The sequence below is a fragment of the Neovison vison genome, chromosome 1, assembly GCF_020171115.1.
Source record: "Neovison vison isolate M4711 chromosome 1, ASM_NN_V1, whole genome shotgun sequence".
NCBI lineage: Eukaryota > Metazoa > Chordata > Mammalia > Carnivora > Mustelidae > Neogale > Neogale vison.
In genome coordinates, this window is record NC_058091.1 from 186,115,553 (window position 1) to 186,142,459 (window position 26,907).

The 26,907-nt window shown below is 37.9% G+C and overlaps 1 protein-coding gene across 3 annotated transcripts in view; it reads right to left on the reverse strand.

Annotated features, from left to right (window-relative positions):
- Window positions 1-26,907, reverse strand: part of FER (FER tyrosine kinase) — a 536,624-nt gene that overhangs the window by 436,461 nt on the left and 73,256 nt on the right. For all 3 annotated transcript variants that reach the window (XM_044264382.1, XM_044264368.1, XM_044264376.1), the window contains exon 2: window positions 22,808-22,954. The gene's annotated coding sequence lies outside the window, so the exon portion shown is untranslated. The remainder of the gene's footprint in view (window positions 1-22,807; window positions 22,955-26,907) is intronic.

Below are 26,907 nucleotides of genomic sequence, written 5' to 3' on the forward strand. Positions count from 1 at the left end.
GGAGGCTGAGAAAATTAAGGCCATCCCACCTCGCGTTTAGCATTAGCACAAGTACAGCCATCTTAGCTTCGGAAGCCATCTCAGGCCCCTGTGACCAAGGGCTGAACTTTCCCCTACTTTACTTTCGTTCCAGGGACCCCCAACCTGCTTTAGTTCTAAGAAAGTACCCCACCCTGTAACACCCCGGCAACAACTAATCAGCTTACTGCAGAAAAGTCTGAAACTTCTCCTCCTCCCCCCACCCAGCCTCTTGTAATGACCCATAAAAACCCCTGCCTTAACAGGGACCTTAACTTGGACCTCAGGGTCCAAGTCCCTACTCCACTGCACCGGGTATACTTGGGCCCAAGCTTAAGCTTGTCAAATAAACCCTCATATGATTGCATTGGTATTGGCTCCTTGGTGGTCTCTCAGACATGAAAACTTGGGCATAACAAAAAGAACAAAAAATGTTTTTAAGAAAAAGCAAAAATTTAAATATATTATCAGTAGAGTAAATACCATCTTTATGCTACAACATTCACAGCATGGTTTCAAAGAAAAGAAAGAGAAAATTCTGGGGCTCTAGGTACTATGGAAATGTGCCCAACAATACCCCAACTTCCAGAAGACTTTCTGAGGAATCAGAGTTAAACAAAATCCTGAGAATTCACACTGGATGCTCCAATATGAAAAGAAGCAGGTATAGTTAGTAGGCCAACCTAGGGAAAGTCAAGAAAATGTCTGAAGAGAGAAGCCTCTCTGCAGCAGGATAGGATGTTATAAAATGTAGACAGGGAAGCCTTGGCTTGCAATATTCCAGGCTCTGTGAAGAATTGGTAGATGAAATTAAATCCAGAAATACAAGATGTTTAATGGAATGTCATAAGAGAAAGTAAATCTCTGGCCTCCAAACAAGGTCAAACTCAGCCCCAGCCAATATCACCCTACTACCTCCAAGTCCATACAACAAAGAAATCAAAATTAAAAGTAAAACCCAGGGACGCCTCGGTGGCTCAGTTGGTTAAGCAGCTGCCTTCAGCTTGGGTCATGATCCCGGCGTCCTGGGATTAAGTCCCCCATCAGGCTCCAAGGAGCCTGCTTCTCCCTCTGCTTCTGCCTGCCACTCTGGCTGCCTGTACACACTCTCTCTCTCTCTCTCTTCTCTCTCTCTCTCTCTCTGACAAATAAATAAATAAAATCTTTTTAAAAAAAGAATAAAAAGTAAAACCCAGCTTCTGGTCCAGATAAGATGATACAGACCCTTCTTCCAGCTCCATCGCATAAAACACAACTATAAACACAAGAAATGGCACAAGAGACTACCAAAGAAGAACTGTGAAGGGTTGATCAAAGGCAACCTCCTTTGGCCCTAGGACTAGAAGAACACCACATAGGCCAAGTGTCTCATGCTCTCCTCACCCAACAGGAGGTCACCGAGACCTGAATTTTCTGAACCTCCCATCTAGTAACAAAAGGCAGCCCATATATGGAGGTTAACTCCCTCAGGATCGAATAGGAGGCCCTTTGACAACAGAGAGCCAGACACCAACAAAAGAGAAATTATTTATGAGTCCCACCAGAAATAAACAGCCAGGAGAAACACTCTCCTTACCTGCTAGGCCTAGAGAATCCCCTTTCCTGCCAACAGAAACTGAATGAGGCAGGAAGAACCAGCAATAGAGACGGCTATCAGGTCAGGAAACTATGTCCTCACAGGTCTGAGGACCTCCTTCCCCACCAGAGATACCAGAGCAGGCAGGCAAAACCAACAAAAGGAACCCAGCCGAAGCTGCTGTTCTCCAAGACTTTCCTCTCCTGCTCAGAGACATCAGGACAGCTAGGGGGCACAGTAGGGAAATTCGACCTTAGCCCTTTTCTACCAACAGATGCTTAGTAGCTCACCCTGAGAAAAAAATCTTCTGCTCTGTCAAGCAGCACTAGCAGGAACTAGTGGGAGCCCTAGTTACATCAGACAAGCAAAGCAAACCAAAATAACAGCACAAAGACTCTGACAATTAACTGTCATTGAAACCACAGCCCATAAAAATAGGCCAAAAGGTCTGCATGCAAAACCCAAACAGAGGGACTTCCTGTGAATATAAAACATTGAAATAGATCCCAGGGTCTCAGACATTAATAGATAAAATACCTAAGATTCAACTGAAAATCACCTCATATTAAGAACCAAGAAAAATCACAGCTTGAATGAGAAAAGACAATCAACTAATATCAACTCTGAGATGAATTAGATGTTGAAATTACCTAAAAAGCATTTTAAACCAGCTATCTTAAAAATGCTTCATCAGTTATAAATTCTCTTAAAAACAAATGTAAAAAAAGAAAATCTAAGCTAAGAAACAGAAGTTATAAAAATAACCAAATGAAAATTACAGAACTAAAATATGCACTAACAGGAATAAAAAAACTCACTAGATAAGCTTAATAGAAGAATGGAGATCAAAGACGATACAATCAGTGAATATAAGGACAGAGCAAAAGATTTCAACCAATCCAAACAAGAGAGAAAATAGACTGACAATAAAGAATAAAGCCTTGGAGACCTGTGGGACAATAACAAAAGATCCAACATTTATATCATCAGAGTTCTGGAAAGAGAGGAAAAAGACAGTGGGGCTGAAAGATTACTCAAAGAAGTATGTCCATCTTGGGGAAAAAGCTAATATAAAGTCACAGAAATCAAGACAGTGTGATCTTGGGAGGGTATAAACAACAGATCAATGGAACAGAATAGGAAACCCAGAAATAGATCCACACAAATACACTCAACTGCTTCTTGACAAGGTCCAAAGGCAATTCAGTGGTACTGAAGCAGATGGATAGCTATAGGCCAAGAAAAAAAAGATAGAGAGAGCCAGAGACAATCTTGACCTAACAACTTACACAAAAATTAACTCAAAAGGATCATAAACTGGGGAACCTGAATGGCTCAGTCAGTTAAGTGTCTGGCTCTTGATTTTGGCTCAGGTCATGATCTCTGAGCTTGCACTGGGTATGGAGACTGCTTAGAATTCTTTCTCTGCCCCTTCCTCTGCCCCTCCGTACTCCACCAGGTCTCCTGTGTGTGTGCACACACGTACACACGTGTGCTCTCTCTCTCTCTCAAAAAAGGGGAAAAAAAGGATCATGAACTTGAATATAAACATAAAACTTCTAGGAAAAAAAAGTAAAGCTAGGCAAAGGTCTTAGCCTTGACACAAAAACATAATTCATAAAAAAGAAAAGTCAATAAATTGGGTTTCATCAAAAGTAAAAACTTTTGCTTGTGAAATGCCATGTGAACAGGATAAAAAGACAACCGACAGACTATGAGAAAATATTTGCAAGACGTATCTGACAGAAGACCAGTATATAGAATATAGAAAAATCTCTCAAATTCAACAGTTAACAAGAACCAAAAATCGAACTAGAAAATGAGCAAAAGACATGAACAGACATTTCACAGAAAAGGATATAAAAATGGCAAATAAGCACATGAAAAGATATTCAACATAATTAGCCATCAGGGAAATGCAATTAAAACTACAACGAAAGGGATGCCTAGCTGGCTCACTGATCAAACATGTGATTCTTGACCTCAGGGTCATGAGTTCGAGCCCCACGTTGGGCATGAAACCTACTTAAAAAATAACTGAAAATAAGGGATGCCTGGGTGGCTCAGTCAGTTAAGCATCTGCCTTCAGCTCAGGTCATGATCCCAGGGTCCTGGGATTGAGCCCCGCATCAGGCACCTTTCTCAGCGGGAAGCCTGCTTCTCCCTCTGCCTGCCAATCCACCTGCTTGTGCTCTCTCTCTCTCTCTGACAAATAAATAAATAATATTGTAAATAAATAAATAAATAAAATCATTTTAAAAGCTACAATGAGATATCATTACCCACTTATCAGAATGGCTAAAGTAAAATATAATGACAAAACCAAATGGCTGTGGTAATATGGGAAAAAACAGATCACTCATTTGTTGCTGGTACAAAACAGTACATCTGCTCTGGTTTCTGATAAAACTAAACATTCAACTACATTATGACCCAGCAATTGCAATCTTGGACACTTATGCCAGAGAAATGAAACATATCTTCATACAAAAACTTGTAACAAATGTTCATAGCAGATTTATTCATAATAGCCAAAAACAGGTATCAGCCCAGAGATCCTTCAATGAGTGAACACATACCATGGAATTCTATCCACAGTAAAAAGGAACAAACTATCAATATAGGCAACCACTTGGATGAATTTCCAAGAGTCCTGCTGAATGAAAAAAGGAAATTCCAAAAATTTACATCTGTATGATTCCATTTATGTAATATTCTTGAAATGACAAAATTTTGGAAAAAGGACAGAGGAAGGGTCAGCAGGGTTTAGGGCTTACAGAACAGGGAAGGAAATCAAGTGTGGTTATAACAGGGGAACACATGGGATTCTATTGTATTGGAACTACTTGATACCTTGATGATAGTAGTGGATACATGAGCCTAGACTGGTAATAAAATTTTATAGGACTTAATATACACACAACAAATGAATATAATTAAAACTGTGTATAATTAAAATTCATATTTTTATAAATAACATTGGTAGAATGTGTCAATATTAATATACCGGTCGTCATTTTATATTTGGTTTTGCAAAATGTTATCATTGGGTGAAACTGAACAAAATGTACCAGGGATTGTTATTTCATACAACTGTATGTTGTCTACAGTTACCTCTAGAGAAATTCCAATTTGAAAAAAAGTTATGTCCAGATCTCAAACTATAGCTCTGAGGAAGAACAAGATGTGGAGAGGCATTACAAATTCAGCTACATTCTTCCAGAAATAATACAAAAGAGCTGCCTATGTTAACCCTATGGAAGATGAAAAAAATGGCAAGGGAAGCATTCAGTTAGTTACGCTGCAGCCAAAAATTACAGAGAGAGACATAAACGCAGAATGGTAGGTCAGAGGGGCTATTATATCATAGACTGATATGTAATGTAAGTTCCAATCAGTCAGGGAAGCACTCTGTTCTGCTCCCCCAGTGTATCTCCACTGCTTAAAACTTAAAACTTTATTGCATACAGCTGCAATAAATATCTATTAAATGAATTAGGTACACAGCCCCAAGCACTGTACATGCATTCTCTTATGCTCCACAGTCCCTACCTCGGAGTCCTTATTCTTTAGTCTTTTCTTTTTTTTATTTGACAGAGATCACAAGTAGGCAGAGAGAGGAGGAAGCAGGCTCCCTGCTGAGCAGAGAGCCTGATGCACAGCTCGATCCCAGGATCCTGAGATATGACCTGAGCCAAAGGCAGAGGCTTAACCCGCTAAGCCACCCAGGCACCCCTTCATTCTTTAGTCTTAATAATACCAGGTATTGGGGCGCCTAGGTGGCTCAGTGGGTTAAGCCTCTGCCTTTGGCTCAGGTCATGAACCCAGCGTCCTGGGATTGAGCCCCGCATCAGGCTCTCTGCTCAGCAGGGAGCCTGCTTCCTCCTCTCTCTCTGCCTACTTGTGATCTCTGTCAAATAAATAAATAAAAATCTTTAAAAGTAATAATAATAATAATAATACCAGGTATTAATTTTACAACCCTAACATACAGGTTCAAATTCTAACTCCTTTGCCTGATAATCAAAGCAGGCCCCAGATAACCTCCCACCCTCAGCAATAGTACCGCACCTTACTACTTATGGCTCCTTAAATTTAGTCTGTGTCTTTGAAGATGTTCCTTCAGTCCAAACTCTTTTCCTCCCTTGTCTATCTAAAGAATTATCAACAGCTAAACTTTAAAGTAGTATTCTCTGTGAAGGCTTCTCTGACTAACCCCACAATCATAACCACCACGGCTGATTTACGTGTTCCCTTTCCTCAGATCTCAGGCATCACCTAAGTATCTGTGATTAACAGAACACTTCTCATGGTATATGTTAGCTATTTGTTGAAATATATTTCTCCCATTAAACTCTGAAATAGCACATATTTTTCATCTTTACATCACAGGGGCTTAAGTTACTACCCAGGATACAGCAGGCATTCAATTTACTGCAAATAATTGCAAGAGCAAACTCATTTTTTGAAAGATCTATAAATGAACTTTTAAAATAAAAATAGCTATAATTGAGTAGACAGTAAGTACAAATCAGATAAAAACAGTATTATACAAAAATGCATGCATGTTATTAGCAAAGACGCCTACTTTTAAATGGCATCTTCTAAAAAGTGAAAATAATGAAACTAATGAACTATTATTGACTATTTAGGTTTATTTAAATTTGTTTTATTTGGCTTGTTATTAAGAATCAAGGGAGTTATGGTGAGTTTTCAAGTTACCAGAGTTATTAAAAAGTTGAAAATAACCATTAAAATTGCTACATTTTCAAAAGTTAGAAGTTGACATTGTATAAAAGAAATCTACACATACTTTTTTTTTTTTTTGAAGATTTTATTTATTTATTTGACAGACAGAGATCACAAGTAGGCAGAGAGGCAGGCACAGAGAGAAGAGGAAGCAGGCCCCCTGCAGAGCAGACAGCCCAATGTGGGGCTCGATCCCAGGACCCTGGGATCATGACCTGAGCTGAAGGCAGAGGCTTTAACCCACTGAGTCACCCAGTCACTCCGAAATCTATACAAACTTTTAAACAAAAATGGAATTTATTGGGGCACCTGGGTGGCTCAGTCAGTTAAGTATCTGCGTTCACCTCAGGTCATGGGATTGAGCCTCACATCAGGCTCCCTGCTCCACGGGGAGTCTGTTTCTGCCTCTCCCTTTGCCTACCACCCCACCTACTGTGCACTCACACGCTCTCGCTCTCTCTCTCTCTCTATATATATATATTAAATAAATAAATAAATTGTTTTTTAAAATGGCATTTATTAAATAGCAAAATATAAAACTGGTAACTAGTTTCCTTAGTAAAATAATAGAATTCTCATTGTATTTCTTATAAGTATAAGGATATATGCAAGTATTTATTGTAAAATGTCTCCTATTTTTCAACTTTTGGCTCCACAACTGGCAACTTTTACATTCTCTGAGAATACAGATGTAAATATTGTTTTTATATAGCATAAAGAAAGTTGTTGGGTATTGAATATTCTCTTTCAAGTAAGGATGATTTATTTTAACACAGATGATGTCTTGTGGTCAAAAATGTCTATTTAGTTATTTCCTTTAACGCTGACAAAGAAATTCAAATATACCACGAAGGTAGGCTAATTTTTTTAAAAATCTGCAAATAAGTGAATAATAACTGTAATAGAAATGGGAAATATTTCATTATTCCCCCAAAAGATATTTTCACAAGCTGGCAAGAAATTCAATGAGTTTGAATTTATAGTCCTTGACTAATAAAAACCATCAAAATCAGTTTACGGTTCAAATTACTTTATTACTATATGTTTGTTCATTAATAAAGACTATAAAATCATTAATCAGTCAAAGCACAAATACAATTATCTAATGGCATTTCTTACCTTTCATATCCTTCAATACTGAAAGAAATCAGAAATAGTGACTCTATTTGAACAAACTATTAAGCTGCCTGCAGCAAGACAGAAACAAAGTCATAAAAAGCCACCAAGTACGCAAGTAATAACCAAGATTACAAACCAAAAAACTGAGGTCATCTGAATACAAAGTGAAGTGTTTTTTTCATAACCAGTTAAACAGGCAGGAATGAACAGTCACCAAAGTTTAACTACAAAGACAACATCATTCATTACCAGTTAATATATGCTACCTTGGCCACCTTACAGATTCAATATTTAAAACTCCTCTCATGCATTTGAAAGTGTTGCTTTTAGTTTAATTTAAAATAAAAGTTAATTCAACTGAAATAGCCCTGGATTGTCCAGCCAGCCTACTGGAACAACATTAATGGGTGATAGTATTCCACTGAGAAGGAACACCATACAATCTTTAACAAATGAAGAATATGCTTGTTTTTAAATGAACTGTTTTTTTTAATTTCAAAAATGTATTTGAAGTACTGACCTGAAATGGAGAGAGCAGAATTATTAACAGAATTTTTTTCTCTGTTTTAAAGTATTAATATAAATCAACAAGTATTTATTGAGTTACCATGCAGAGATACTGTTAGGGGTACAAAGATAAATAAAATTTGGATTACTACTTTTAAATACTTATAGTACATTAAGAATAAATAGACAACTTCATAGGTAACAATGATACAATTCATTCAAAATTCATTCAGCCACATGTATTGAACATCTACGTGTCAGACATATTTCTCAGTGCCAGGAATATCAAGACCCATAAGATTATAGGCTTGGTCTCAAAAGCACACAATTTACCAAAGATGACAAACATGTAAACATACAGATGTCATATAATTCAACTGGTTCACAAATATAAATGTGTTACAAACTCGGTGGGGATACAGAAGAAGCATACATCTTTCTAGAAGTCATGAAGGAAGGTGTCACAGAATATAAAGCATGAGGGATAAAGTGCTACAAAGACACAGAAAAAGGAAAGAGCACAGCTCAGTTGGGAGCTCAAAAAGCCTTTATTAAGAAGAGAACATCACGTCACAATAATATACATGTATCACATAGTGCACCTGAAAACACCCAACATTAGATGTCAAAAGTACCTCAAGAAAGCTGGAAAGCATTTTTTTTTAATTAAAAAGAAAAGAGAGAGAACATTTCCAACAACCCTGGAGGGTAGTTATGAAAGGAGTACATGCACATGGGTCTATCTGCAAACATACATGTAGGAGGTGGCTTTGGGAACAGACAGTCCTGGGTTAAAATGCTAACTCCACCATTTAAGAGCTGTATAACTACATTTTAACTAACCTTCTGGAAGCCCAATTTCCTTATCCTTAAAATTGGGATATTAAAACCTACTTTGCACGGTTGTTATGAACATTAGTGAGATAAAGTATACAATGTGCCTGGGTTTGGAGACACTTATTAAAAAGAAGGGGTCCAGACTGAGAACAACGATCATATTAATTTGAAGGTGGCAGGGCAGGATGGTTCTATGGTGCAGTTTAGAGTGAAATAAGTCAAGCAGAGAGAGTCAATTATCATATGGTTTCACATACTTGTGGAACATATGGAATAACATGGAGGACTTTAGGAGAAGGAAAGGAAAAGTGAATTGGGGTAAATCAGAGGGAGGGACAAAGCATGAGAGACTATGGACTCTGAGAAACAAACTGAGAGTTATGGAAAGAAGGGGGTTAGGGAGTTGGGTGAGCCTGGAGGTGGGTATTAAAGAGGGCACATATTGCAGGCAGCACTGGGTATGATGTGTAAACAATGAATCTTGGAACACTGAAAAAATAAAATAAAATAAGTAATAATTAAAAAATAAAGTACTCATCACAAAACAAAAAAGATTAAAAGGCATACACCTTAATAAACTAATGAACGGGTTTGTCAATGAGGCAGATTAGATTCTGATTTGATGGGCAGCCGGTCAATGAAACAGAACTGCACCGTTGGAAATAGAGGATGAAGACACAACTGATATGTTCCAGCAGCAGAGAAGAGGTGTCTACTAAAAAGGGAACCTGCTACTTTACTCCAGAACTCTGTTCTTCCAGACCAAGAGACATTCTCAAATAGAAAGCCACAATATGGTTCCACCACATCCTGACTACTACAGTATAGTTTCCTCTATTCTTTCATTTTTCCCTTCCCCGTTCCTTTATTGTACATAAAGTAAATGTGTATGTGCACAAGCTTTTCTTTTTAACTAAATGGTCATGTGCTTTTTTAAATTTTTTTAATGTGCTACTTTTTAACTAAATGGTCAACATATGTTTGGTTGTCACCAAATAGAGAAGCAACGGGGGAAAATACCCCCTCTCTCCATTAATGGCATGCTCAGTCAACACTTATCTTTATATTCCAGTAAGTTATTTTGCTCTCATTGTTTAACAAAAAAAGAACAACATAAAAATCCTTGCATACCTTGTTTAATTGGAGAATTTTAATGCTTTTCATTTATCATTATAAGACCAAGGACAATTTTATAACATTTTGTATGTAGCTGCTACATGTAAGGCAATCTGTCTTTAAGTAGGGATAAATTACTCTTAAAGAAATGAATCCTAGATAGTTTCCCTTCAAGTCAAGCATCTTCTTGTTTAAATAAATTTGTTGTTTAGCACATGGAACATTCTCCAGAATAGATCACATCCTCGGTCCTAAATCAGGACTCAACCGGTATCAAAAGATTGGGATCATTCCCTGCATATTTTCAGACCACAATGCTCTGAAGCTAGAACTCAACCACAAGAGGAAGTTTGGAAAGAACCCAAAGACATGGAGACTAATCAGCATCCTTCTAAAGAATGAATGGGTCAACCGGGAAATTAAAGAAGAACTGAAAAAAATTATGGAAACAAATGATAATGAAAATACAGCGGTTGAAAATCTGTGGGACACAACAAAGGCAGTCCTGAGAGGAAAATATATAGCGGCACAAGCCTTTCTCAAGAAACAAGAAAGGTCTCAGGTACACAACCTAACCCTACACCTAAAGGAGCTGGAGAAAGAACAAGAAAGAAACCCTAAACCCAGCAGGAGAAGAGAAATCATAAAGATCAGAGCAGAAATCAATGAAATAGAAACCAAAAAAACAATAGAACAAATCAACGAAACTAGGAGCTGGTTCTTTGAAAGAATTAATAAAATTGATAAACCCCTGGCCAGACTTATCAAGAAGAAAAGAGAAAGAACCCAAATAAATAAAATCATGAATGGAAGAGGAGAGATCACAACTAACACCAAAGAAATACAAACTATTATAAGAACATACTATGAGCAACTCTACGCCAACAAATTTGACAATCTGGAAGAAATGGATGCATTCCTAGAAACATATAAACTACCACAACTGAACCAGGAAGAAATAGAAAGCCTGAACAGACCTATAACCAGTAAGGAGGGGCGCCTGGGTGGCTCAGTGGGTTAAAGCCTCTGCCTTCGGCTCAGGTCATGATCCCAGGGCCCTGGGATCGAGTCCCACATCGGGCTCTCTGCTCGGCAGGGAGCCAGCTTCCTCCTCACTCTCTCTCTCTCTGCCTGCTTCGCTGCCTACTTGTGATCTCTGCCTGTCAAATAAATAAATAAAATCTTTAAAAAAAAAAAACTCCAAACAAACAAAAGCCCAGGGCCAGACTACTTCCCGGGGGAATTCTACCAAACATTTAAAGAAGAACTAATTCCTATTCTCCTGAAACTGTTCCAAAAAATAGAAATGGAAGGAAAACTTCCAAACTCATTTTATGAGGCCAGCATCACCTTGATCCCAAAACCAGACAAGGATCCCATCCAAAAAGAGAGCTATAGACCAATATCCTTGATGAACACAGATGTGAAAATTCTCACCAAAATACTAGCCAATAGGATTCAACAGTACATTAAAAGGATTATTCACCACGACCAAGTGGGATTTATCCCAGGGCTGCAAGGTTGGTTCAACATCCGCAAATCAGTCAATGTAATACAACACACCAATAAAAGAAAAAACAAGAACCATATGATACTCTCAATAGATGCTGAAAAAGCATTTGACAAAGTACAGCATCCCTTCCTGATCAAAACTCTTCAAAGTGTAGGCATAGAGGGCACATACCTCAATATCATCAAAGCCATCTATGAAAAACCCACCGCAAATATCATTCTCAATGGAGAAAAACTGAAAGCTTTTCCGCTAAGGTCAGGAACACGGCAGGGATGTCCATTATCACCACTGCTATTCAACATAGTACTTGAAGTCCTAGCCTCAGCAATCAGACAACAAAAGAAAATTAAAGGCATCCAAATCGGCAAAGAAGAAGTCAAATTATCACTCTTCGTAGATGATATGATACTCTATGTGGAAAACCCAAAAGACTCCACTCCAAAACTGCTAGAACTTGTACAGGAATTCAGTAAAGTGTCAGGATATAAAATCAATGCACAGAAATCAGTTGCATTTCTCTACACCAACAACAGGACAGAAGAAAGAGAAATTAAGGAGTCAATCCCATTTACAATTGCACCCAAAACCATAAGATACCTAGGAATAAACCTAACCAAAGAGGCAAAGAATCTATACTCAGAAAACTATAAAGTACTCATGAAAGAAATTGAGGAAGACACAAAGAAATGGAAAAATGTTCCATGCTCCTGGATTGGAAGAATAAATATTGTGAAAATGTCTATGCTATCTAAAGCAATCTACACATTTAATGCAATTCCTATCAAAGTACCATCCATCGTTTTCAAAGAAATGGAACAAATAATTTTAAAATTTATATGGAACCAGAAAAGACCTCGAATACCCAAAGGGATATTGAAAAAGAAAGCCAAAGTTGGTGGCATCACAATTCCGGACTTCAAGCTCTATTACAAAGCTGTCATCATCAAGACAGCATGGTACTGGCACAAAAACAGACACATAGATCAATGGAACAGAATAGAGAGCCCAGAAATAGACCCTCAACTCTATGGTCAACTAATCTTCGACAAAGCAGGAAAGAATGTCCAGTGGAAAAAAGACAGCCTCTTTAATAAATGGTGTTGGGAAAATTGGACAGCCACATGCAGAATAATGAAATTGGACCATTTCCTTACACCACACATGAAAATAGACTCCAAATGGATGAAGGACCTCAATGTGAGAAAGGAATCCATCAAAATCCTTGAGGAGAACACAGGCAGCAACCTCTTCAACCTCAGCAGCAACAACATCTTCCTGGGAACATTGCCAAAGGCAAGGGAAGCAAGGGCAAAAATAAACTATTGGGATTTCATCAAGATCAAAAGCTTTTGCACAGCAAAGGAAACAGTTAACAAAATCAAAAGACAACTGACAGAATGGGAGAAGATAGTTGCAAACGATATATCAGATAAAGGACTAGTGTCCAAAATCTATAAAGAACTTAACAAACTCAACACCCAAAGAACAAATAATCCAATCAAGATATAGGCAGAGAACGGGAACAGACGTTTCTGCAAAGAAGACATCCAGATGGCCAACAGACACAGGAAAAAGTGCTCCATATCACTCGGCATCAGGGAAATACAAATCAAAACCACAATGAGATATCACCTCACACCAGTCAGAATGGCTAAAATCAACAAGTCAGGAAATGACAGATGCTGGCGAGGATGCGGAGAAAGGGGAACCCTCCTACACTGTTGGTGGGAATGCAAGCTGGTGCAACCACTCTGGAAAACAGCATGGAGGTTCCTCAAAATGTTGAAAATAGAACTGCCCTATGACCCAGCAATTGCACTACTGGGTATTTACCCTAAAGATACAAACGTAGTGATCCAAAGGGGCACGTGCACCCGAATGTTTATGGCAGCAATGTCCACAATAGCCAAACTATGGAAAGAACCTAGATGTCCATCAACAGATGAATGGATCAAGAAGATGTGGTATATATACACAATGGAATACTATGCAGCCATCAAAAGAAATGAAATCTTGCCATTTGCAACAATGTGGATGGAACTAGAGCGTATCATGCTTAGCGAAATAAGTCAAGCAGAGAAAGACAACTATCATATGATCTCCCTGATATGAGGAAGTGGTGATGCAACATGGGGCTTAAGTGGGTAGGAGAAGAATAAATGAAACAAGATGGGATTGGGAGGGAGACAAACCATAAGTGACTCTTAATCTCACAAACAAACTGAGGGTTGCTGGGGGGAGGGAGGTTGGGAGAAGGGGGGTGGGGTTATGAACATTGGGGAGGGTATGTGCTTTGGTGAGTGCTGTGAAGTGTGTAAACCTGGCGATTCACAGACCTGTACCCCTGGGGATAAAAATATATGTTTATAAAAAATAAAAAATTAAATTCTTGTTTAAAAAAAGAAGTAGTCATTACTAATAAAGCATGAGAAAGACAGCAGCTCCACACAAGACAGGACATGGAAGAGCAAGTGATGAAGGAGGGTTACTTTCCAAGTAGAAATTTAAACATAAGCAAGGTTATACAGGAAGGAAAATGTGGGACATGTCAGTGAAACATTGTTAATCTGAAGGAAAACAGGGGAACATGAGTTAAAAAGATTAAGTACAGATACAATGCATACTACCCCGGGTGGTCTAAATTCTAGAAATATAACCATAATCTAGATACCTCTTAACCTTTTACTCTTCCTAAGTCATCAATTATTATAAAAGAGATTAGTGTTTCAATTAAGGTCAAACAATTTTTTTTCCCTTCAAAGAGAACAGCAGAACAGGAAGAAGTCAAAATAATTTCTAAATCCACACGAGTACTTTCAAATAGGTTCATTAAAGTCATATAGTAGCAGAATAGCAACCATGAAGGTTTCATAAATTATAATCCAAATGAACTAAGACAAAGCCGGTTTCTACCCTGCAATGACACAGCCTCTCAGAAAACCCAGATTAGACAAACTTCATGAGAACGTAGAGGAAAGTCAGTTCCATTGTTGGCTTCTTTTTATAATTTAGCTTTACTGAAAAGGCAAGGCCTAATCTCCACACCTACTCTATGCTTTCTCTAAAGTCATATCTTTCCAAATTGTTCTTCTAGAATTCCACTCAGTTTGTAAATAAATTTCCCTAAATCTCTACCTTTCAGGTTGCCTGGGTGGCTCAGTGGGTTAAACCTCTGCCTTTGGCTCAGGTCATGATCCCAGCGTCCTGGGATCGAGCCCCGCATCAGGCTCCCTTCTCAGCAGGGAGTCTGCTTCACCCTCTCTCTCTGCCTGCCTCTCTGCCTCCTTGTATGATATCCGTCTGTCAAATAAAATAAACAAAATCTTTAAAAAAATAAAAATTAAAAAAATATATATCTCTACCTTTCAACTGCTTACTCTATCTGAAAACTAGATCCCCATAAACATAATGCTCACAGGTGGAGGCCACACCTTCCCTACATGGTACAACCCATAGCCATGGGGCTGAAGGGGTAGAAGGATGGGTAACATTATCCTGATTCCTTAGTGCCATGTCCAAATCACTGCTCTTCCAATCTCATTCAAAAATTTCTTCCTATTCAGCTTTAACAAGTCCTATCCCACTTACCTCTGTTGTCTCCAAATCTTTCAGTCTCTACCTGCCTCCAAATCTTATTCTCTAATTCAATTCTTATCTTCATCCATGGAGATTTTAACATCTGCAGCCTCTCTTCTCCAAGATCCAGTCAATACAACTTCATTTCAACTATCCACTGCTATTGCCCATAGCCTAAATCCTAAACTGTTTCATCTCTGCAATGGTAAATTTTAATATTCTAGTTTTAGGCCATAACCTACTAATTACCATCTCTCTGGTACAGCTGTTACTTACTATACGTACTCTCCAACCTCACAGAGATGTCTAGCCATCCACTGACTGAACTATATTTCCTAAAATGCTTCAGGACCCCCATATTCTCTCCCTTTTAAGGTATGCCACTGATCATCCAGAAGTGGATATTTTTAAGAGTAAAATGGGGTGCTACTCTTTATTAGTCTAGGACAACAGATATAAACCTGGACTGCCCCAGGCAAACTGGGGCATGTAACCCCCATACTTCTTTCCCTACACTTACTAAATTAGCTGACTTCCCTTGACCTTCTGTCTTGATATGGCATTTCTCTTAATAGCCTTCAGCTCTGAATCAATCCTTCTTCATTTCCTCTAGCCATTTTTTTAAAAAAGCTTAGCTAATCAGTACTTTGGGATTGTGTTCAGATCACCTCCTCCAGGCAGGCTTCTTGGCCTCTACTCTTTGTTATCATAGCACTCAGAAATGACAGTGTGTTATATTCATGACCACATATTCATGTACTCAATAAATCTTCAAGTTTCACTCTCTTTGTATTTATTCTACAATGCGTCATATGAAAAATGACTATTTTTATAACTTCATTTAGGTTAAACAAGTCAAAAAGAAGTACTTCTAAATTAACAGCAATTATACTAATAAAAACTAGCAGGTTTTTTCTTATTCTGAGCTCCTTAAATTTTATCGTCCTTATACATTCAATTACTCTGGTTTTAGGCTATTATTCTCTCCTGCTATTTCTGTCTTCCTACATAGCCAATAAATTTTGGAATTATATGGAGCATAGGTAAAATTCAAAGGACAAGCAGGAAAAGCAAATTTCAGAACATGCACATCAATGATCCTGTTTCTAAAATTATACAAACATAAACATGTGTGTTTTATATATATATATATATATATATATATATATATATATATATTTTTTTTTAAGTCCAAATTCTATAAGTCAAACTGTTAACATTAGCTACTTCTGAAGACTGAAACCTGGAATGGCAAGAAGAACATCACTTTCTATTTTATGTATTTCTAGTCTGTATATTTATCATAAGCAGGTATTTGTTTTATAATGCAAAAAAATATATAAGAAAAAAAAAAAGACTTCCCAACAAACTTTTTTTTAAGACTTATTTATTTATTAGAGAGAGAGCACGCAGATGTGTCAGGGAAGGGACAAAGGAGACAATCTTCAAGCAGAGCCCCCACTGAGCACAGAGCCCGATGCTAAGCTCAATCCCATGACCCATGAGATCATGACCTGCATCAAAACAAAGAGTCAGATGCTTAACTGACTGAGCCACCCAGGCGCCCCCTCAACAAACATTTTAAAACTGAATATTAGTAAAAATCTAATTTCACAGATGGAATGATTAATAGTAAAAAAAAAATTCTCTTTCAAATATATTTATTTTATTTAGAAAATTGACAAAGATGCTTACATCATGATAGCTACTTCTCCAAAAAATCTTCCAATTATATTCTCACTCATAGAGTGCTCTGGCTTCATCTCTATCCCTCTTCTAGGCTCCTGAAAGAATTCCAGCTCTAACTGAGCACCTCAACACTGAATTGATCAAACCACATCCAGCCATTACTGTGGTGGCCCAGCAAAGGAATCTGTCCTTTTGCACTAGGTCTTAGTAAAAGTCTTCCATTCATTCATTCATTCATTCATTTATTCATCCAATAGTATTTATTCAATGTTTATAATATGCCAGGCACCGAGTGAGGTCCTGGGTATACAAAGATATTTAAAAAAAAAAAAAAAAAATTACTGGTCACAGCCTCAGGGAGCTTATTAAGGAAAGCAGTTCTAACACACAGCAGTAATTGCTACAGGAATCCCTGTACAAAGTATAGTAGAAGCACAGAGTATAATCTAAACCTGGCTGAGCAAAAAGAAGTAAAAGCTTCGTAGACTTCCTTAAACTACCATGAGTAGTCCCTTCCTCACAGACACTTTCTTCTATCCTCTCAGCTAAAATATCACTCTCCCTTCTTTAAAAATGCTGGTAAATTATTACTTCTTACTGCTTCCCCACAAAACATCACTTGTTCCTAAATGCCATATGATGCTTAAAGAAAACCAACCAAATCTGTAAAACTCAAAAGCAAGCAAGGAAAGAAGGAGAATACTCACTGAATGCCAGCTCTACACAAGTACCAGAGAGAGCAGGTACTTAAATCTTTCCTCATTGTGCCTAGTTCTGGCTGTCTCTACAAACATGCTTATATATCATTTGCATTTAATCTGCTTTCTGCTTGAAACTGGGCATTTTTAAAAGACAAAACCTTGGACTGTTGCTGCTTTGTAATGTTCATGAAGACTAAATATACATTCCTAAGTATAACCACCTGGTTAGAAGGTGAGGGTGGGTAATGGTGGATAGTAGAGGCAATCCTTCAGATTTCTGTCATTTTTTTAAAGATTTTATTTATTTGACAGAAAGAGAGAGAGAGATCACAAGTAGGCGGAGAGGCAGGTGGAGAGAGAGGGGGAAACAGGCTCCCTGCCGAGTAGAGAGCCTGACAAGGGGCTCAATCCCAGGACCCTGAGACCATGACCTGAGACGAAGGCAGAGGCTTAACCCACTGAGCCACCCAGGTGCTCCTAGACTTCTGTCATCCTAAATGAATTCCAATAACTGACTGGTGTGAGTGGATCAAATGCAACACAGATCTCCTTGTTTTCTTATCCTTAATTTAATGCAATCAAATGTAAAAACCTCAGCCAATGTCCATTTAATGTTGGAATGATAGTTTAAAAAAAAGAAAAAGAAAAAAGCTTGGAATAAACAATTTTATCTCCAGCAACCTCAGAGAAATGGAAAGAAAGAAGCAAACTGCAAATAAGTTTTAGATGAGTAATGTTCGAAGAAACCAGGCAATTCCCAAGAGAGACACGAAGTATACACAAACTGTATCTCTTAAAGAAAACATAAATCATGAAAAACAAGAGGGATTGCTCAAAATCAAAAGAAAATAAAGATATATAAGAATCAAATGCAATGCATGAAACCTGATTGAATCCTGGATCCAGAAATCTCAAGAAAAAATTTTAGGGAAAATTGGGAAGATCTGAATAAGGACCATTAATTAAGGTATTCTTAAATTAATGTTAATTTTCCTATATGTGATATTGATATTAGGACCATGCAGAAAATTGTCCATGTTCTTAGGATACACATGATAAAAACTAGATATTATCATACGCTCAATATAGTTTCAAATAACTTGAAAAATATATAAATAGGGACACCTGGGTGGCTCTGGAGGTTAAGCGGTCGGCTCTTGATTTTGACTCAGGTCATGATCACAGGGTCCTGGGATCTAGCCCAGAGTCGGAATCAGCCTCAGTGCAGAGTCAGCTTGAGCTCCTCTCCCTTTGCCCTGCCCCTGCTTGTGCACATGCGAACATTCTCCCAAATCTTTAAAATACATACATATAATAAATATAAATCTTTAAAATATGCATATATATGAAGAGGAAAATGTGCCAAAATGTGAACACTGAATGACTACAGATGAAAGGTAATATGGGTGTTTACTGTCCTACATTTTTCAGTGTTATATAGCACTGAACTTTATCATAATGAGATGGTAAAGGGATGGGAAGATAGAAGGCATGAGAGGAGGCCGGCTGGAATGAAACATGAGTGCAAGCAGCACTAGTCTCAGCAAAAGTGAAAATCAGCTTGTGTGATTCTGGGCAGGTCACAGAACTTCTTTATGCATCAGCTGAAAGAGGAAGAAATAGATGACTTCAAGGTCCTTCCATCCACAGAGTTCTATTATTCTACTACTTCTTCTCAGTTCTAGAATCCAAAAGATAACTATATGCAAAGTGGAGAAACACACCGGACTATTCTAAGGATAAAATAAAGTATTTAAAACAGCTAGCCAAATGCCTGTCATATGGAACACAGACAATAAATAGTAATTCCTCTATTTTGAGAAAATATTTTTTAAATTCCTCATTAAAAAAAAAAGATAGGACTAAAAAATTAACTTAAAAGAAATAAGTAGCACAGAATCGAAAAGATTTAATATCTATTCAATTTCAGTTTGCACATAAAATACCTAACCTAAGAGGTAAAATATGAATATACTATGATGAAGCTACAAAAAGAAAAACCATAATAAGTGAATCTCCTAAGAGTTTAGATAAGCTGCATGTCTTCGAGTGAACACAGTATGATATACATCTACAAATAGGATGCTTCAGAATTTGCAAGATAAAGTAACAATAAAATGATATACCAGAATTTTGGGTAACAGTCTCAGAATGTTTCAGACAGACTTAAAATTTTTAAAGACATCTCTTTTTAAAAAGGAAGCACAGGAGAGAAGATTTAGAATTCAATATCAAAATAGGGTTGCCTGGGTAGCTCAGTTGAGTCAGCGTCTGACTCTTGGTTTCACCTCAGGTTGTGATCTCAGAGTCCTGGGATCAAACCCGACATCTGGCTGCACACTCAATCTGGAGTCTGCTTGAGGTTTTTTCTCTATCCCCCTCTGCCCCTCGCCGTCTGCACTTTCCCCTCTGCTCCTCCTTCTACTCACATACGTGCACACACTCAAAAATAAATAAAATCAGTACAAAGTATAACCAATTATTTTCACTTCTAAGAAGATTCTAAAGTCAAATGAAATTAAATTCATAATTAATTAAAAGTCATATAAATTAAAAGGTACCACACAAGGAATACAGTCAATGATCTTTTTTTTTTTTTAAATATTTTATTTTATTTATTTGACAGAGAGAGATCACAAGTAGGCAGAGAGGCAGACAGAGAGAGAGAGAGAGAGGAGGAAGCAGGCTCCCTTCTGAGCAGAGAGCCCGATGCGGGACTCGATCCCAGAACCCTGAGATCATGACCTGAGCCGAAGGCAGCGGCTTAACCCACTGAGCCACCCAGGCGCCCAATGATCTTATAATAGCACTGTGTGCTGACAGATCGTAGTAGCTACACTTGTGCTGGTCATAGCATAATATATAAACTTGTTGAATCATTCTGTTGTACATCAGGAACTGCTGTAACACTTATAATCAAATAAAAGAAAATTTAATAAAATAAAAATAAAAACAAAAGGCAAAAAGTCACATAAATTAAATTCCAGGGGGAAAGCAAAACAAAGTATTAACCAGAACATATTACAAATTTGCTAGATGGTTTTATTTCCAGCACTAACATCATTTCTAACATTATAATTAATTGCCCTTTTGGTGAACTAACCAATCTTTAACGTAATGAGAAAGTTTTCTAAAAGGTTTTTGGGCATGAGGCCAGCATCCACCCAGTTGCTCAAAACACAAAAATCTTAAAGTCAACCTTGAGAATGTTCTGTTTCCACACCCAAACTATTCAAAGTCCCATAAATTCTGATTCAGATACATTTCAAATCCATTCATCTCTCTGTCTCATGTTGCTAGCACCTTCTCAGGCCATCACTATCTCACCTCAGTTCCTAAAACTGCCAGTTTTCACTTTCAGCTGGCCAGTCCATTCCTCGCATAGCAGGTGAAATGATGATATAACCTAGAATAAAATACAAGCTTCCTACCAAACCTGTCAAAGCCCTGCACATTTCTATAACCTCTTCCTACCCAACTCTGCCTCTTTCACTAAGTCAGCCACACTGGCGTTTTTTTCTATTCCTCAAACTCACTAAACTTTCCTGCCCCCAAAGTCTTTGTACCCACTATTCCTTCTCTCTCTCTACTGCCTCCAGGTTTATTATGATATTATTGACATATAACATGTGTAAGTTTTAAGGCATACAATGTGATGACTGGCTCTATGCATATATTACAAAATGGTTACCCCAATAAGATTAGTTAACATCTCCATCTCTTCAGGTAATTATAACTGTGTGTATGTGAGAATGTGGTGATAACATTTAAGAATTACTCTCAACAGGGGCGCCTGGGTGGCTCAGTGGGTTAAAGCCTCTGCCTTCGGCTCAGGTCATGATCCCAGGGTCCTGGGATCGAGTCCCACGTCGGGCTCTCTGCTCAGTGGGGACCCTGCTTCCTCCTCTCCCTCTGCCTGCTTCTCTGCCTACTTCTGATCTGTCTCTCAAATAAATAAATAAAATCTTTAAAAAAAAAAAATTACTCTCAACAAATTTTAAGTACATAATACAGTACTGTAAATTATAGTTACCAAGTTGTGCATCAGATCCCCAGATCTTATTTAATCTTAATGCTGAGAGTTTGTACCCTTTAACCAGCATCTTCCCATTTCCCCTACTCCTCAGCTCCTGGCAACCACCATTCTACTCTATTTCTATGAGTTGGTCTTTTTAAGAATTCATACATAAGTGGGCGTCTGGGTGGCTCAGTGGGTTAAGCCTCTGCCTTCGGCTCCGGTCATGATCTCAGGGTCCTGGGATAGAGTCCCACATGGGGCTCTGTGCTCACCAGGGAGACTGCTTCCCTCTCTCTCTGACTGCCTCTCTGTCTACTTGTGATCTCTCTCCATCAAATAAATAAATAATCTTTAAAAAAAAAAAAAAAGAATTTATACATAAGTATACACAGTATTTGTCTTTCTCTGACTCCACTAGTCCTTCTAATGAGAATGCTTTTCCCATCAAAAATACCACACACACATACACACACATCACCTACTCTTAAAACAACCTCTTCTCATATATATGTTCATCTTGAATATCAGTTTTGTGACCACCGTATCTAAAGTAGCTCCTGGGGTGCCTGGATGGCTCAGTGGGTTAAAGCCTCTGCCTTTGGCTCAGGTCGTGATCCCAGGGTCCTGGGATCGAGCCCCATGTCGGGCTCTCTGCTCCGCTGGGGGCCTGCTTCCTCCTCTCTCTCTGCCTGCCTCTCTGCCTACTTGTGATTTCTCTCTGTCAAATAAATAAAATCTTTAAAAAAAAAAATAAAAATAAAAATAAAGTAGCTCCTACCTCATTATCCCCAAACCATCTGCTTGTTTGGTTTCCATCAAAAAAGTTTATTACAATTCATAACTATTTTGTTGGTTTCTTTTTAAACCTTCCCCCTACTTTAAAATATGGCTATAAGGATGGAATATCCAGCTCATTCATCATCATATCCCCAGAAGCAGCAAACTGTCTAATACATAGTAGAAGTCTATTGATGTACAGCAAACAATGAGTGAAACAGTGAATGAATATATGACTGTACTAAACAATGGGACTAATAATGCTATTAATGGAAATACAGAAGCCAGAGGAGGAGTGACTGAGAAGAAAATAATATATACTGAGTTTGGTGCCACGTGGTTGAAAATACAGGACTAGGGGACACACAGGCTGGAAGGGGTTATGGATCAGCATTCTGCTGATTATAAATGCTATTTGAAAAAAACATTAATTACATCTCAAATGAGACAGAATTCAGCAGGATAAATGACAAGCAGAAAATACGTAACACAAATATGATATGATTGTGCAGGTAGAATAATCTAATATAAACACTACAAAATCAAGACAAGTCAAAACTGTTTCACAGTTTGTTTTTAGTAATTCACTAAGAAGACTAAAGTAATCCTACCTGACTACTATTCATCGCTGGTCGTATCTTAGCTAAAGTAGCAGGTCCATGTTGAAGGATTACACATTAGGGATGAGGAAGACACTTCAGAAAATGTGCAGTGAAGTCTCACGGGAATAACCACAGGTCTGGCCAGAAAAACATGAGCTGCAAGAAGAAATTCAAGGAGTCAGAAACGTTAACTACAGAGAAAAAGTAAAAACGTACACATGGAGTATAGCAGGCTGCTATCGGAAATCAATTGTGACAATATATCAGAGTCACCCCATTAAAAATAAGAATGCTATATTTACCTAACTCTTCTATCCCCTGCTTACTCTCTCCTATTTCTTTCCACAACTTTCTCAAGGTATAATGCATCTTACCTTCTCCCCTAATCTATTCCCTCAGTTTTGAATAAATAATTTGTGTTTTTCTCCATTTTTCAGAGCATAAAACTCATTTCAAGTTTGAAGCATATCAAAAGAGGCAAGTAACTACATTTGTTAAAATATTATCACAGCCTAAAGAAGTAATTAAATATGTAAAAAAAACTCTCAAAGTCTGGGAAGATTTGCCAAAAAGTCTCCCAGCAAACAGGCATTTTCTCTAATACCTCTTAGCATGCCAAAGCCTAACTCCTCTGTCACTGTTCTCTCAATTTTTGTCACTAGGAGAATTGCTAAGGTGCTTCTTGGTCACTGGCTCTCTTCTTTATTACTAATGTCAATATATGTCATTTACAGCTCTGTCACCAGGTCTCATTTTCTGCCTCAGGCCCTTGTATTTCTAATCCTGACTTCTTGGTTATAAGAATGTTTGCCTATTCTATTTCCTGTCATTTCCCCCACTTCCTTGGCTTTCTCAAGAATCAAAGGACACTTCATGGAGGTTATCAGTAAGATAATTCCTTCCTCTGGTCAGGAAATTGGCCAAACAAAGTATGTCAGGAATACCTTCCAAGTCTCCTACTCTTCTAAGCTTTTTATTCATTTCCAAAAAGGTTCCTTCTTGGTCCCCTACACAAGCATATGTTCTGCTGTAGATGTGGCAAGGTTCCCAAAGCTAGAACTGGTTGGAAATTTAATCTACATGTAATAAGAGTATTATTACATTCCTCTTCTTCCATTAAACTCTGACATGATTGAGAACAGGGATTATCATCTTAATATAGCCAGCATCTTATACAATCCCCGGAACACTGTAGCCACCAAACAAGTGAGTACTGAATGAATTTATTTCCAAAGTAAATTATGGTTTTCCCTGACTTGTACACGTTGGTGTAAAGTAGGGCTTTGACAAGAGTTTCTACATTAAATGATAAAATTTATGACTTTAAATGATACTTAAATATGAAAATTTTAATCATGCTGCTGTCAATAGCTTATCTTCAGTTAAGCCCTGTAGAGCTAATAAACAATATTACTTATAAAGATCTCCAAAGAACAAAACATATGAGCGCATACATAAATGTACATATTATATATGTTACAGATTCTACCCCAGAGACAGACCCCAAAATTACAGGACACTCCTTTTTTTTTTTAAAGATTTTATTTATTTATTTGACAGAGATCACAAGTAGGCAGAGAGGCAGGCAGAGAGGTGGGGGGGCGGGGAGGAAGCAGGCTCCCTGCGGAGCAGAGAGCCCGATGCGGGGCTCGATCCCAGGAGCTGGGATCATGACCTGAGCCGAAGGCAGAGGCTTTAACCCACTGAACCACTCAGGAACCCCCAGGACACTCCATTTAATTTGAAGTATTTTTAGCCACTCCTCTATCAGCAAAGAAAGCTAAGAATACCTAGAATTTCATATTCTGGCCTTTCACTGTGATACAGAAACAGTTATTTTCAAAGACCTAAGAACAAGAAAGATAACTATTCAAATAAGATTACATGCCAAACATTGAGCAGTGCAGTGTCAAGTGTCTTTCTCAAGGAAGCTAGTCAAAGCACCCATCTGTTATTTGTCATTCTCCAACACAACTTGTTTCTATAATTTTTATTTTTCAATGAAAAAAAAAACAATTTTCCATATGATATTGAAATAGTTTGGGTTAAAAATAAGTAACAACTTCCTTGGTGGCATTTCTAAATGGAACATTACTTTCTTCAAACTAGTACAAAACTATGAATAAAAATTATATTCCTTATGTTATCTCAAAAATATTGCCATCCTCATCAGAACTCAGCAAAGAGTCCTACAGACAAGTTGAAAATGCATAATAACTACTTTTTTATGCACCTTAATATTCCCCACCAACTTCACCAACTACATAGGCTACCATCTTTAACTCACAATCATAGTAAAAATATAGTCCCTATTCCTTAACTGTGCCTCTCTTCGTGAGGCAAGAGGGGTGCCGAGGGTGCAATTCACTCTCAGGGTCATACCAGTTCCACCCTGTAGCCACATGACCCTGAAATCCAGTCTTAAATTACGTCTTGGGCATCTCCCTTGCCTCTCACACTCATGGTGCATACTACTCTTTCCTACCTCTACCCCTCTTACTTCTCTAATAGGTAACACCCAATTGTGATCAACCAAAATTTAATTCTGGTAAGCCAAATATCTAAAATGAAGTGATAAATTTAAATATAATTTTACATCCATTTAAAATCATGTTTTCACAGAAAATTTCTTGTTCATGATGTGATGATATGATGAAAAAGCATGAGGCAGTGATACCTATTATACACACACACACACACATATAACAAGATTCTATGTTGTTGGGGGTTTTTTAACTAGTTTGGGTTGCACGTACATACGGGTGACAGAGCTGTGTTGTGTTATATTCCCCTTCTTTTGGTAGCAGCATCCCAATTTTCTTCTGTTGAACTACCTTCCCTTATTTTGAAGCCATGTAGTTTGAGTGACACTAACCATTCCCACTCTCAGGTTCCTGAAATAAGCACAAAGTTCCTAGAACAGGTACATAACCCAGGCCTGGATAATCAGTATATTTCCTTCCCCAAGCAGGAGTTCAGGAATGGATATGTGACCCAATCGGACAACTAAAACTCAGTCCCAAAATTGTTGCCAGAACTAATCAGAAAGTTCTCGTTTGGCTGAGGTTGCTAAACCGAAAGAATGCAGTAGATGCCAACTTGTCAGAGAGCCAACCCAGAAAAAACAAAAGCCAAGAGATGGAAAGAGAAATGAAAGCTCTGAAAATATTTCGTCCCTTGAACTAATCACACTTGAGTTCAGGTGAATTCTGGGGTGAATAGATGTAGATTCTAGAATTTTGGAATTGCTGCTGAGAAACAATTCTCTCTGGACTTCCCATGTTCCTGCATAATCAGAGGCTTCTGAGCAAAAGGTACTACAAGAATAATTGCACAATATCCAGCCTTGGAAGCTAGAGAGCATGTATCCCTAAAGACAGAGACCTCCAATAAGCTCTGGAGAAATAAACCCCTCTCTTTCCCTCCCCTGGAAGATATTTACCTATATATTTTTTTCTCATATTTCTTATGTTACTTTATTTTTTTTTCTTATATTTACTTATATTCTAGAGGGCACTAAACCTAAAAACAGTTTCGCATTCTCCCCTGGAGAGATTTGCTTAATGAATAATCTCTCTCCCTCTATAGGGTAATTTCAGTTCTACAAGTGTTTCAGGCTTAATAGTTACATGCAGCAATAAATTACCTTTTTTTATTAATTTATTCAACAAATATTTTCTGAGAGCCTATTTAGTGATGTGCCATGCACTTTCCTACAAAACATCTCAGACAAAAATTCCTCCCCCATGGAGACTATATTCTAAAGAAAAAACACAGCACAAAATGAATACATAAAATACATAGTATAAAGTCCTGATAAGTGCTATCAAGAAAAAGCAGGAAGAAGGCCTGGGGGGTGCAGTTGGTTAAGTGTACCACCTTTGGTTTTGGTTCAGGTCATGATCTCAGAGTCCTGAGATTGAGCCCCACGTCAAGTTCCATACTCAGTGCAGAGTCTGCTCCAAGACTCTCTCCCTCTGACCCTACCTGCCCCCACTCCCTCTAAAATAAATGAATAAATCTGAAAAAAGAAAAAAAATGATCACTAAGATGGCAGAGGAGTAGGAGACCTGAGTTTTGTCTGGTCCCAGCAATTCAGCTAGATCTAT